Source organism: Amborella trichopoda, chromosome 11, assembly GCF_054954075.1.
Source record: "Amborella trichopoda isolate Santa Cruz 75 chromosome 11, AtrichopodaSantaCruz75HAP2 v2.0, whole genome shotgun sequence".
In the NCBI taxonomy this organism is placed as follows: Eukaryota; Viridiplantae; Streptophyta; class Magnoliopsida; order Amborellales; family Amborellaceae; genus Amborella; species Amborella trichopoda.
Window position 1 is genome coordinate 4,944,878 of NC_142346.1, and position 14,209 is coordinate 4,959,086.

At 36.9% G+C, this 14,209-nt stretch overlaps 1 long non-coding RNA gene across 1 annotated transcript; it reads left to right on the forward strand.

Moving 5' to 3' along the window:
• The first annotated feature begins 659 nt into the window (after window positions 1-659).
• On the forward strand, window positions 660-8,089 carry LOC148779695 (uncharacterized). The gene is made up of 2 exons (XR_016043637.1): window positions 660-804; window positions 1,172-8,089. It is a non-coding gene; the product is annotated as an uncharacterized LOC148779695 (long non-coding RNA).
• Window positions 8,090-14,209: the final 6,120 nt, after the last annotated feature.

Consider the following 14,209-nt stretch of genomic DNA (forward strand, 5'->3'; position numbering starts at 1 on the left):
ATATATTTTTTATTTTTTTAATTTATAGACTCTAGTCCAAATCAAAATGGCTTGCACCCGACCTGAACCAAGTCCAATTCACGTCGACTCGACCTAGGTCTAAGTCGTGTCTAGGTCCATGCGCAAGCTAGTCGGATTGGGTCTGGGTCCGGATCAAACCCGACCCGACCAGACCAGTTGCCACACCTATTTCTAGCACCAGAACATTTCAGCCTCCGAGGGGACCAGCTCTTCCCCAACAAGGAGAATCATGGACAAATCCTGATGCACAATGATAAGCAGAATAGTCTAAGATAGGGGAATTTCAGCCCTCATGGCATAAGGGCCTCTATTTGGATGCCATTTGTTGCAGCTCATATATATGCGGACTACAAGGTCATTAAATAACTCATACTCCAAGTAAATAAATACAAATGAGAAAGGCAAGAATCAGTGGACTAACCACCGAATCAACCTACTCACTAATAAACATTATCCTTAAGAATTGGTCGGTCACAATGAACCTAATATAAACCATGAAACTTGTAATTTTGATTAAATTTAGTAGTTTTTGTTTGTTTCTTTCCAAGTGCTTCTCTGATCATTCATCATTAAAGAATAAAATAAGGTCTGAGCTCATAACCACCTTCCTCATATGGACTTCATTTTATTTTTGTTTAAAATGCCATGGTAGAGGGAAGAATTCTGTGGGTGCAGCCTCTGCACTTCCATTAGAATGTCAATGAGTGCTCACTACTTGTATCTGTCAGAAACTTAAGGAGAAGCTATCAGTCTGCAAATAAAATCTAGGATTCAATCATAGAGGTAAGCCCGCCTCGAAAGCCGAGAACAAACTTTATATTGTCCAAATAATATTTACGAATTTGGGTGAGTCCACTCCAACTTGCTTGAATTATGCTGCATATGGGATTTTTGGATGGCTTATATTGGGATAGCATATTATGAAACCATTTATCTTTGGCATAATACGTGAAGGTCACAACCAACTTTAGTCATGGATGTTAAATCAAATGGCTTGAGGTGGCATGAAATTTGAGAAATTCTCATTTGAACTTTGCCTTTAGTTACTCGATATCAAATCTGACTTCCAAAAATGATTGTAACCTCCTTTTGCCAAAAGCATTCGGTCTTATTATGCTTCTGTTTTCATTATTTGTTTTTTTTTGGACAGGATGAATATTTGACAGACTTGCCTAGTCTCTAATAGCTTAGACAAGTTTGTCAAACACAATTCAGGTTCAAGACCCTTTACCGTTCTAACTTGAGCCTATATCCTCCTAGACTGGTTTCAAATGAATTAAAAGAGAATTATATCAATATCCGTCTCTCTCTCTTGATTGATAACCAAGTTTTAATCTTTGCATAAGTCCTAAATGCACCAACTCAAGACTCTATTCATGATGATGATGCTTGATGATGATCCAGATGAAAAGAAAAGAAAAAAGGCAAGCAAGATACATGAATAGACAGTCAATGTCAACCACTGTTGCATTGAGTTTAGGTCTCAATCACTGTTGCATCCCCTGGATGAGTTTGCCTTAATAAATGCTTGCACTCACGTGTGTGCAAACAGAGAGAGAGAGAGCATGTGTTTGTAATAACAGTGCACAATCCAGGAAAAGCTTTGGTACCTGGCATGATCCATAGAAGGGGTAGCAAGTTTGATTCTATCCATTATGTTTAGGTTAATCTGCCTATCTTCTGCTACAAGTAAGTTGAGCAAAACGCCTTAAAATGTTTTCAAGTTCTCAAGTCCCAATTCACAAACTGAACTGTCAAAGAAAACTTGTAACCCCAAGAAACTAGCAAAGTTCAGTCTGAATAGGTTTGTAGTAATTATTCTACGGATAGATAGATAGTTATGTTTTCAAGAGCATAGGGATGAATTGAGTAAAATCTGGGATTTATATAGTTCACCAGAAAGAAGCATAAAAAATGGCATAGCTCTAAAGCTCTGAATTAGTAACTACAGATCATGATCAATTCCCAAAACGAGAGCCATATGCACAAGTATCCAGTCATCAGTTACTAGTAAATCAAAAAACAGAGTGACACTTAGCATGATGCAGAGTCTAGAACCAACTCATGGGAACCCCCCTAGTTTTGCCAGTTCCTAATATATAACTCATGTTCATTTTAGGACTCAACCAAGTCTGTCAATTTACTTAGGCAGGTTGGGCTTAGGACCCTTGAAAGTCCCAACCGGACTCGTTTCAAACCACTGTTTACAAATATATAAATGAAAATCACTTGTTCATTTGGTGAAAAAAACATAACCAGACTAGGGAAAAGGGATTCACTAGGTTCGCGAGCTTGAGCCAAGTCTTATGAACGGTGAGTACTATAAAAGAAAATCATAAAATATTGGAAACCAGCTAAACTGAGCCTGCCACATGGGTTTGGTTGCGGACACAGCAGGCTCGAGAGAGCCCAAGTTAGACTTGGAGTTTTTTGTGGTCATTCTATGTTTCTCGGTACAAATTTTTTAGGGAATTTATTAAAACATATTCCAACTTTTCGACAATTACAGTTTACCCTTTTTCAATTGTTCCAAGCATGGTCTTCTTATATTGATCGGTATTCTTAAATTAAATCAGCAGTTGTACAGTACAAATATAAGCTAAGATCCATATTCCATGGTAGAAATAAAGCCATAAGATTTACTTGGGGGCCAAAATAGAAAATAACAGTCATGAACTTGAAGGAAGAATAATTCAGAAACAGAAAACAGGAACTAAATTTGATAATCAGGTAGTTAGAATCCAATGGGTCACATTTAGGGCTACTAGGCATACCTGACATGATCGACAAATCTCTGATCTAGACAACCTACACGGCAATGTCTACTGCAAAAATATGATAACAACAGCTCTAGTAACACAGCTAGAAAGTGAAAAAGAAAAACAAAAGACCTACTAGCATAGAACAGCTTCATTTACAAGTTGCAAATACCAAACAACCGTAAAGAAAAACATAATGAATCCATCACTGCTATTGCATCAAAACTGAATATGCATAGCAGTATTCAAATGGCTGACTTAACTATGGGTGGAAAAGACGCACAACAAGAGTATTTCCTTTACAAATCTTAGAAACTCTTCAACACTCCTTGTGTAACTTGGATTGTTTCAAAATTCGTTTCAGGGAGTTAGAAGTCCTCACAGCTGTCTCGAGCATTTGCTGAAAAATACAAATGGCACAAAAAAAAGGGCAATTTATCAAAATACCCATGAAAGATGTGCCATTTAGTATTTGACACTTTTGATACTATTCAAACTCATGATCATGTGTCTTTTTATGGGCATTTTGAAATTAAATCAAATAATATAGGTACAATGTTCAAATGTTTATCGCACATGGGCATTTCGATAATTTTCTCAAACACATAAAGATAAGAAATGAAGACTGCTGGATTTTTTAAGGCCTCAATGAGTCCTCAAAAGATGGTGGAGCATTATACTTTTGAAATGAGTACAATAACATCATTTATCTTCGGTATAAAGATGCCACAATCACTTTCAGACATTGGATGTGAAAACGAGTAGCCATAGGTGTGCTATTGATTAGGCTCAAAGTTTCTAAGAAAAATGTTCAAAATTTGTGACACACCCAAGCTCTCAAATTTCATATCAGATGGCTAAGGGGAATTGTGACTTCTTTTTACCCATACAATTCCTTATGCTTTTTCTACAATCTTATTGTGGAAGCTAAATCCACTTTTCAGTCTCAATAAGTCTTTTGCACTATTTAAGGGGCATGGGGGTACATTTAACGCTAAATATTTTGTTTCTTCTATGTCAAAAAAACTGATATAGTGTCTATTTAATCAAGGGATTGTCTACAAAGAGACCATTTATCTTTTGTGCATGGAGGTCACATTAAGATGAGCTTCTTCTGTTTCTTGGGGTGTTTAATCCTTTGGGCTCATTCAGTTTTCTTCTGGTGAAAGAATTTCTAATAGAGAAAGCCTCGTGATTTGTATGGAGGTCAAGTGTTTACAATTCCATGCATTGCTTTAAAACCCCACAATTTCCGACCCCGATTGTTGATGTGGATGAGAATCAATTGGGACCGAACCAGTTTTGGTATTGTATGTGTCCTAGTTATTGTTTTAAGTTTATATAATGGAAAATTGTTTCACGTGGGCTGGACCGCATTTCTACCATATGCAGCCTAGAGGTATAAAGCATCTATCTTAAAGATGGATGCAAATAGGTGATCCATCTAAAACAATTGTTAACTAACAGTCCAAATGTTTTTTTTAATTATTATTTCTAGTTTTCAGCTTTTTTTTTTTCATATTCATGATCTCCATGTTAAATATGATATATTCTCTAAAAATTAGGATCAAATTATATTTAAAAAATATATTTATCACTAAGCCCGCATTTCTACAATATGCGGCCACATAGAAACCGTGTCCTTATGTAATATTCTGTTAGGTCCCTTAAATCCACACCTCATAAACCCCTTTTTTTAATTTGTTTTTAATATTTTCTTTGGATTGTCAACAAAACCAGTTTCGGATCATTGATCCAACACAGATTTGTGGGTGAACAATCCACCCCACTAATTTGGGTCGTCAATTGTTGCTGCCTCAATTCCAAGGTGCATATAGGTTAATTGATTAAAGGGTATGGCAGGGGTTCCTTTTTGCTATGGCTTTCTTTCCAAGGTGGTTTCAGAAAAGGAAAAAGACTATACAAGGTGTCAACCTTTATACTAGTGAAATAAGGCGCACCTGAAAAACCCATCGGGTAGTCCCAATGATAAAATTTTTTTTCAAGTTGATCATCTCAACCTGGGGTATTCCCAATAATAAAAAAAAATTTCAAGTTGATCATCTCAACCTCGGGACGTATTGAATATGAGAAGAAAAAAGATTTGAAGTCATGAAAATACTTTATCTTATAAACTCATTATCTTGATTGCCCATTTTCAGAGATTTTAAGTGTCCATAGATTTGCTCGATCTACATTATTTTTTGATATTTAAACTCTTACTAAGGAATAACAATATATTTCCATCCCATCACAAAGCTTTTTGGCACTAAAACTATATCTTTCGGCATAGTTTTGAAGTGTGCCTTACTTCAATAGTATGTGGTTAACACTTTACACAAACCACACAATTTTGGAAGGGCGGACTGTTCACCAACAAATATGTGTCACATCGTTGGAACGGTGATCTGAATCCAGACTGAATTTGTCTGATTTCATGACCAAGAGAAATATTAAAAAATAAATGAAATAAAATAAAAATTAAAATAGGGGTTTATGGGTGAGGATTTAGGGGACCTACGAAAACATTAGACAAGCTTAAAAACACAAAAGGCAAAAATTTTTATGAGAGGGTTTTGAGAGGAACTGGGTTGACACCCATACCATCCCGAAACCGATTATGTCCAATTGATTCCATTCGGATAAGCAATCTGGATCATCGTTGGGTTTTAAAACTCTGCTCCAAACTGTGGCCACCCAACTCGCAAACACAGAATAATTAAGTAAAAATTAAGTAAAACACCGAGGAACTAATTTCAGAAGAGGAACAACTAAATAGATTGACTTCAGAGAGGAACAATTAAATGGAATGTTTCATGGATGTATATGGCATATCATTTGAGCTACATAATCAAACACCATGTAAAGAAGGGAAAGTTAGATCAAGGCCTTTTGCTTTTGATTCGTGCCTGGAAAAATGTTAGAATCCGTCATTCCAGATCAGAAATCGATGGGAACTGGTCCTCTTCTCGATTGAAACCAGGAATTGGCAGATTCCTCACAGAACCGGCCAATTCCCCACTTAATTGATTGGTTCTCTGACAAAATCGACCAGTTCTGTCAAAGAACTATGCAATCCAACAAAGAACCAATCAATTCAATCAAAGGGCGAAGTGATCTGACCGCAGGATAGCATGGTTCTCAAAAATTTTATTATTTCTAAACTTTTATTTTTGTTGTCAATTTTTTATTTTTTATTAGTTAATTCTCTTGGACAAATCATTGATCTGGATCGACGATTCATTGGTCTAAACCATTCTCACATAGGCTGGTTCAACCGACTAATCCAAGTTTTTAAACATTACTTATAATACAAGGAGGTCATAATCGCCACAGGCCATTGGATGTCAAATGAGGTGGCTGAGACTCTGCCGTTGACTGAGCTAAAAGTTTAAAGGAAATATTTTTTTGAGACTCGTGATATGCCCCAAGTTGTCGAATTTCACAACTGACCACTAGGATTGATTGTGACCTTGTACCGTAGGTAAATGGTCTTATAACATAGAATCCCTTTAAAGAAAATAGAGGTGAGATTTTAGGTGATAATAAGTATTATTAAATTGATATTTCAAGAAGAAATGTTAAAAAGAAATGTAAAACATGAGGGTGGCAACACATAAAATAACATTCACACTTCCATGTCATATAGCATTTTGAGTGTTCATGTAGCATACAATACGTCCCAAATGATTATGCTCTTGGCAACTTAATTTATTTTCAACATAACTTTTTCATAATCAAATATCCAATACGACCGTTTACCTTTGGTATGAAAAAGATAAAAAATAGACCTAGACATTAGATAAGAAACCGGACGGCTAGGGATGAGCCATTGACAACACTCAGAGTCGGAAAAGAAATTTCTCGGCCTTTGTGAGGAGAAATGGCACACCTCTAACCACCTGATTTCACATCCGATGGCTAGAGGTAATTGTGACATTTTTGCATGAAATGTAAACAATCTTATAGGATACATTCCCTCTTGTCATATGGTAATACCGTATTCATTAGGAATGTAAAACTGGCAAAGATCCGTATTCAAATACCACACTTTTAACCACCTAATTTCCCATTTGATGGCTAGAGGTGATTGTGGCCTCTTTATACCAAAGGTAAACAATCTTAACATATATAGTCCCTTTTGTCATACGGTAATGATGTATTCAATTCGGACTGTAGGGCTGGCAAAGATGAAATATCATAGACGAGTGGAAATGAGAGAGACCCTATGCATGTCATGGATAATCTTCCAATCCCATGAGTTATGTTTCCGGCATACGTCTCAAAAAGCCTTTCATCTCTGGTTCAACTTGATATATACTTTATAGTTACTTTTTAGAGTTTCTCTATAGTAATGTGCTCTTTTGCAGGCTCTCTCTTTTCAACATCTTCTGATCTCAACTCCAATGAGCAATTTGTCCACCAAAACTCCGTTGATCTCTCGAGGAAATTCTACATACATCAACAGAAGCTGCATGGGAGGCCACAAAGGGAGGAACATATTTTTCCATGTGCTTACACCACTGCAGTTGTCCACCATCTATCCCTTGTCCCAATAATGAAATCTGAGTGAGTAATTAGTTTCAGAGGAGAACAGACCATGCCTTGAATCTTTGGTAGATTTTGTCAATAAATGGCTATCTTCTTTTTCCCAATTTGGATGAAATCGTTTAGAATCATAAAGAAAGAAAGAATGTTCAGAACTTTCTCCAGCTAGCTGAAAAGCAATTCTCGAATGTTGAAGATTAGTTACTCACTCTAATGTGAGGAAATTTTGTTCATAATACCCTCATAAATCTCTGATCTCAATAATGTTCACAAATACAATTAAGCTTTGTAGACTTACCATGCACATGATGACATGACTGCGGAGGTCTCATAGGTGCATCTGCAAATTGAATTTGTTCATCATAGTGATTGACCATGCCTATCATTAACCTCTCAGACTATTCCAAGGTATGCCCCATTGTGCTTCTTTGCACTTAATCAAATTTCAATAGGAGAAAGCTCATCCACTAATTGTTACATCAGCAACGTATATTCTCCCATTGAGCTTCACATTAGCCACCTAGACAAATTACAGGTCTAAAGCAAGTCTAGTGGAGCTGGCCGACTTGACTTGTCAAGTACCCACATATAGGCCCCTAACATAAAATTTCCTCAGGTAAGATGAACAAAATTGGGGGGAAAGGGCCACCTTGACATAAATCCCCTTGACGCCAGAAAATAACTGAGGTGTACCACTGAGAAGAATGGAGAATAAGACAAATGAACCAAGCCCCATAAATAGATCCATTTGGATTTAATGCTAAATTAACTTTCCAAGTATTTGGACAAAGACCAATTTCAATATATCCTGTGTCTTCATCATGCCCAAGAAGTTTCCACCAAATATTTTGAAGTCAGCTAGCACATAAGCTCATGGGCAAACATGCACCTAACATCAATCTTCTTGAGTGCATGTTCCTATGCCACATTAAGACACATTGTCAGATTTACTTATGTATGGCTTGGAAGTGATTTTACATAAGAAGATGCATAGATATATGCATAAAGAATAGTGAGATTAGTATCTGGAATAACTCCTAAATAAAAGGTCAGACCAAGATAATATAAGTATATATAGAAAATATGTGCTAACAAACATAAAATAAAGACAATGTATACATATTTAAATCGACCAAAGCATTAATTATAAATTGTATACAGCACAACCATCTAGATAACATTCCTTGTAGCAAATAAAAAGGTCCAAAATAAAGTAGTATTCTAAGCAAAACAAGGCTTCAGGTGTTATTGTGGGTTCTAAAGCCCCAAAACTCCATGCATCTTTTTGGGCAGAAAATTGGCCAAAGTACCCATAAGTCAGGGTACCCCCAGCTAGGGAATGGATTTATCAAAGCGATCACCTAAAGCAGCAAGTGATGGCCTTACTGATGTCACATGAGGCCCCCAGTCTAGGTGATAGGGGGCCCTCCCAAAAGACATCTACCTAGGGAAAACAAAAAACAATGATCCTGTTAGTTTGTGATGGATCAGAAGGGGGGGCTTGGTTTGGTTCTATTTCTGCTGGGCCGGGCGGGAGGTGAAGGCCAGAAAAGAGGATCGCCCTCCCTATGGGGAATGGGGGAAGGGAGAGGGGACAGAGGTCCTGTCATCTCGATGGAACCAGAATATCAGGTAACACGCTAACAAAACATTTACAAGCTTTTATTCCCCATAAAAGAAAACATGGACATTGATTTGGTGGAAAAGTGTAACCAATTACAAGTTTCAAATAATCTGGCAGGTAGAAAAGATATTGTATTCCTTACAGAAAGGATGTTTACCAACAATAAAGAGACTAAAACAACCAATATATAATTCACTATAACCAAAGTTTTAAAATTCGTTGATCAGGATCGGAAATCTCCGATTTGGATCAAGAATCGACCAAGACTATTTCGGTTCTTGAGCTGGACTGGCAATTTATTGATAATATATTATATAATATATGCATCTTAACCAAAACACTACAAAAATGTACTAGAGGCTTGCACAACTTGAATTTTTGCCTCATGTTCCATATTCAAACCGGGCAAGGTGCTTTTTTTTTACTAGATAGATAAGATATTGCTTAAATTCTCTCTTTTAAGAAATGATTGTTAAAAGGCTAAGGGCGTTTTTGCTAGCTCTTCCTAAACTTTTGTTTTACACAAGGTGGGCCCCTAACATGCATTGTTTTTTTTCAAAAACACAAACACTGCTCTTTTAACCCTTAAAAATATGGGATTGGAATCTGTGACCTTGCGTAAATAACTGCAAGGTCTAGCCACTTTGACATGTTAGCTTATATGTTTGAAATTATACATTATAACGCCTATGCAAGCTTATCATATATTTTTTATGGGTGTATTCTCAGATCACAGATTCGAATCAGCGATCCACCACACCGATCCGTGTGTTTCGACACTTATTAGAACAATATTAATAAGCCAGTGGAATCAGGAAGAGATTGGCATGAAAAGCTAGTGTTCACACTCACTACGATTCCATATTTCTATTGCATGTCAATCAGAGCTCCAACATGACACTGTTCTATGGTCTATAGATCTGATGCAGTGCTAGAGGCCCTCACTGAAAATCAGTATAAAAAAGAGTCTAGCCCAACTAGAGCTAATAGATGAGACGAGATCAAAATTAGTGCATCACATCAGTGTTTTAAAATTTGGGCGCCTCGGAACCTAGGCAGCCGAAGTCCCAAAACAAACCACCTAGGGTCGGCTGCCAACCCAAAAGGGACCCATCTTTTGGCCCAAGATGGGCACCCTAACTTGCCTTGGCTTCTTCTTCTTCCTCATCATCATCATCCAGTGTTTTAAAATGCGGAATGAGGACCCGATGCGGTCTGGGTCCAATGTGGTGATGCGGCTCAATGTAGTCCGATGAAGGCACATCACCTCTGATGCAGTCAATAAATTTAAGAAAAATTAAAAAAATCATAAAAAATGTTATAACGCATAAAAGACATAGATATGATTTGTGTGATAGAAGGTATTTTAATTTATTCATTATCTCTAATATTTAGTTGTCTAAGACTCAAAGTCCCCTGATAGCCTGATAAAGAGAAAGGGAGTTTGTTGTTCTAACTTCTGACTTCTAATCTTTAATAGTTTAAATGTCTAATAAGCTAATACATTTAACAAACAAAGAAATCTATTCCGTCTTGTATAACATATACAAAATTCCAAACTTCACATGGATCCAAATTTCACATGGACATCCAAAATTCCAGACTTCATACAAGTGGACGGTGCATCACAAAGTATAACATATACAAAATTCCAAACTTCACATGGACATCCAAAATTCCAGAGTTTATACAAGTGGGCGCATCACGAACTGTCTTCTTCTTCTTCTTCTTTTTCTACAATTGGACCACACACTTTTTTTCTTCACACACATCCAACACTTAGAGTCCACCCACTCCTTCACACACAACTTCTTCATAGAAATCGTCAAACACTTGGAGCACACACAAAGAGCATCAAACTCTTGGAGGAAATCCTGAACACACACACACACACACACACATCTTCTTTTCTTGCATATTGGAGGGCATCTCAAACATGCACTTGGGGGACATCTCAAATACACATGCAAATTCTACCCACTAGGCACTCTTAGCACTTTGGAGGCAGTGATTCAAAAAGCGGACCGCCCAGCCCCTAGGCGGTCCGAAAGGCATGGGCGCATCGCCCAGGCCTAGGTGGCCAAGTAATCCTTGGGTGGCCGCCTAGGCGGTATAGAACCCGCCTAGGCGGGCGCCCAATGCCCAGCCTTGGGCGGCTGCCCCGGGGCATAAATAACTTTTAGTAGGAGCAATTTTGATCGTTTTTTTTTGTTTTTAATGTTTTTAAGGGCCAAAAATTAGGGTTTTAGGTTCATTTGAACCCTAAAACTTGTTGGAGCCAATTTTGAAGAGAGCCAAAAAACTAGTTTTTGGTGAATTTTTTAGGATCGAAAGGTTTCTCAAAGTTAACAAAAATTGATCAAAACATCACCCATTGATATTAGATTTACTTTTTGATGTTTTGCAAAGTTAGTAGGGAGTTTTTTAGAAGATTTTGAGTATTTAGAAGCATCTTTGAGGTGGAAGTTTGAAGATTGAGCAATCAAACTCGAAGTAAGGGATTTTTTTTTAATGCTTTAGTAATTTGCATTATTTTTTAGATGTCTTCATTTGAACCCTAAAACTTGATGGAGCCAATTATTAAACTTTGAAGTTTGAACTTTGATTGAAGTATTGTGTATTGAACTATTGAAGATTCTTTTGAGTCTTCAAGTATTACTTTCATAGTTTCATAATTCAATTTTGTTTTCTTCCTCATGGTGGTGTACTGCAGTACTGGTGTGATACTATTTGATAATTTGGTTGGTTGGAAAATTTTAAGTTTTAATTGGATATGGAGTATGAACCAACTTATGGATTATGGTTATGCTTATGGAGTGTGTGCTAAATACTAATATGTAGTATAATTTGAATTATGTACTGCAATACATATAATTGATATTGACATAACTGCAGAATCCTTATTTGGATTCAACTGGGCTGCCTAGGTTCTGGGTGCCTGCCTAGGCACTGGGCAGCCTGGGGGTCCCAGGCCGCCTAAGACCCTCCTAGCACTTTTTGAAACACTGTTTGAAGGACATCTCAATACAAATGCACTTCTGCCAGCTAGGGGCTCAAGGTGCCACCCAGGCAGTGTCTTCCAAACTCTTAAACATTGCATCGCACCAAGCATATTAACACTAGATTTCCTGACCTGAATCTATGAGGTGTTGCAATGCTGATTCAGATAGGACATCTAAACTACTTCCACACTCTTGGGAAGTTCAAGCATCAGGGTCTTACAATCTATACTCTTTAATGTGAAATGAGTACTTTACGTTGATACTTGATGAAATAGGAGGGAGACATTCACATTTCATATCACTAAGAAAGATTTGGCAAGAAAGATTTGGCGGGCTGACTATAAAACTCAGAACAAACGACAAATTCTCCAATGTGTCCCCCAATGCAAACACAGTTTGCCATGCTTTGCTCATCATGAGAAGCTAGAGAATTCTCTCGCGTGGAATTAAAAGCTAACGGCCAAAACAAATAAGAATCTGAAAGAAATGGAAGGTGTAACATGTGTATATACTGCAAGTTGCAAGACCTCTTTAGCATATGATCACAATTACCTAGAATTTAATTTGAAGCACTCAAATGCACTACTCAAAGTGCTACAACAACATTATAACTCGTACCTAACAGAGAAACCAAGGAAATAGCCAAATTTATCTAATGTAGAAGTTCCAAAACGAGCCAATTCCATCATGTAATAAATACACAAGTGCTCGGAACATCAATCATCTCACATCCTACACCACATTGCTAACAGCTGCACATTAATTTTCTCACCTGAATTTCATATGCCCAACTTACTTGCAGCACCTACTTCTGACAACAAATATTTAAGGGTCTTGTAGTTGAACTAATTCAACAACCTTATGACAATTCCAAAAAACGGAAACCTGATAAAATTATGGCAAAAGAGTAGATTGTCGATTGTAAGGAGAGTAAAGATTAGTATAATCTCCCATACAATCAACTCAACAATGACATCCTCAAAATTGAGCAGCACAACTGGATGAGGATATATGCCCTCCACGGGTGATTTTTTAACTTAACTTGTATATTATACTGATGAGAGTGCAATTTCAGCACATTCGAGATGGTAAATTCATCATTTGCCCTCATCTCCTGCCACCCTAACTTTTATGATATATTTTGAAAAAAAAAAAATCTAATATTACAATCATACATTATGCAACAGATATATGCAACGAAGAGAAATAGGTTCCAGCACAAGAGACTAAACGACCTGGTTTTCATTCAGTATAGTCAGAAGCTGAAGAAGCGTCGTTTAGAGCATAATGAAATCAACCCCATCCTTGTAAAAGATATGGACAAATCGACCTCAAATTTGTGAACACTAAGTAGCATATGGAAATCAATGATCAAAATATATCTTCACAAAACCCCAACTCAATCTTTCCAATGCCTTGTTCATTTGCTAATAGGCCTTCTACATATACATAGTGCAAAAGAAGGGTTTTTATCAGGTGTAGCCAAGTAAGAGACTTCATAGGAGCCGAGATATGAAGAAATGGATATAGCCTATACACTGATTTCAATGGATAAAAGATCTAATTGATAGAGGAAGCACCGAAAAATCAATGATTGAGGTTTTGGGCCACTAATGAACTCTCATACTGTCATCTCAGTCCTTGATTCAACATCAAAACAGTGTTCAACTAATCGGAAATATATGACATATTGCTTAAACAACCAGTTTCATTAAATAGATAAATGTTTATAAGTGACAAATCATAGCTTCCTCTTTTATCCAGACATTAGTTTCTGAAATGTTTTCTTTTCTTGGTAGATTTGTATCATTTTCTATTACAAACAAACACCTTAGAATTTGCATTACCTTTTACACCAACATGACACATTCCCAACCATATTACTTCATCATCTTTTAAGTTACTCACCTGAGGTGATTTGTTATGGCTAATCAACTCCCAACCTCCTCTTCCATTCACTATTCTTTCAATGGTTCAATCAATCTACCATTTATGAAGTCCATCATGCTCCCAAGTTAGCTGATTTTTTTTACCTACTTTGTCCATTCAGCAATGGACAATTTTATGGTAATCTGTTGGAGTTCATTCAAGTTTCCGGATATGATTGTGTAGTTTCCACTTCATAGTTCGTCAATGGTTCAACCATTTGCATAACCTAGTGCCTAAGAAACAAAAGCCTCCAAGCATAGCAGTCCATGCCAATTGCATGAGTGAACACACCAAGAAACTACCACCAGAAGAGAATAGTCATCTTA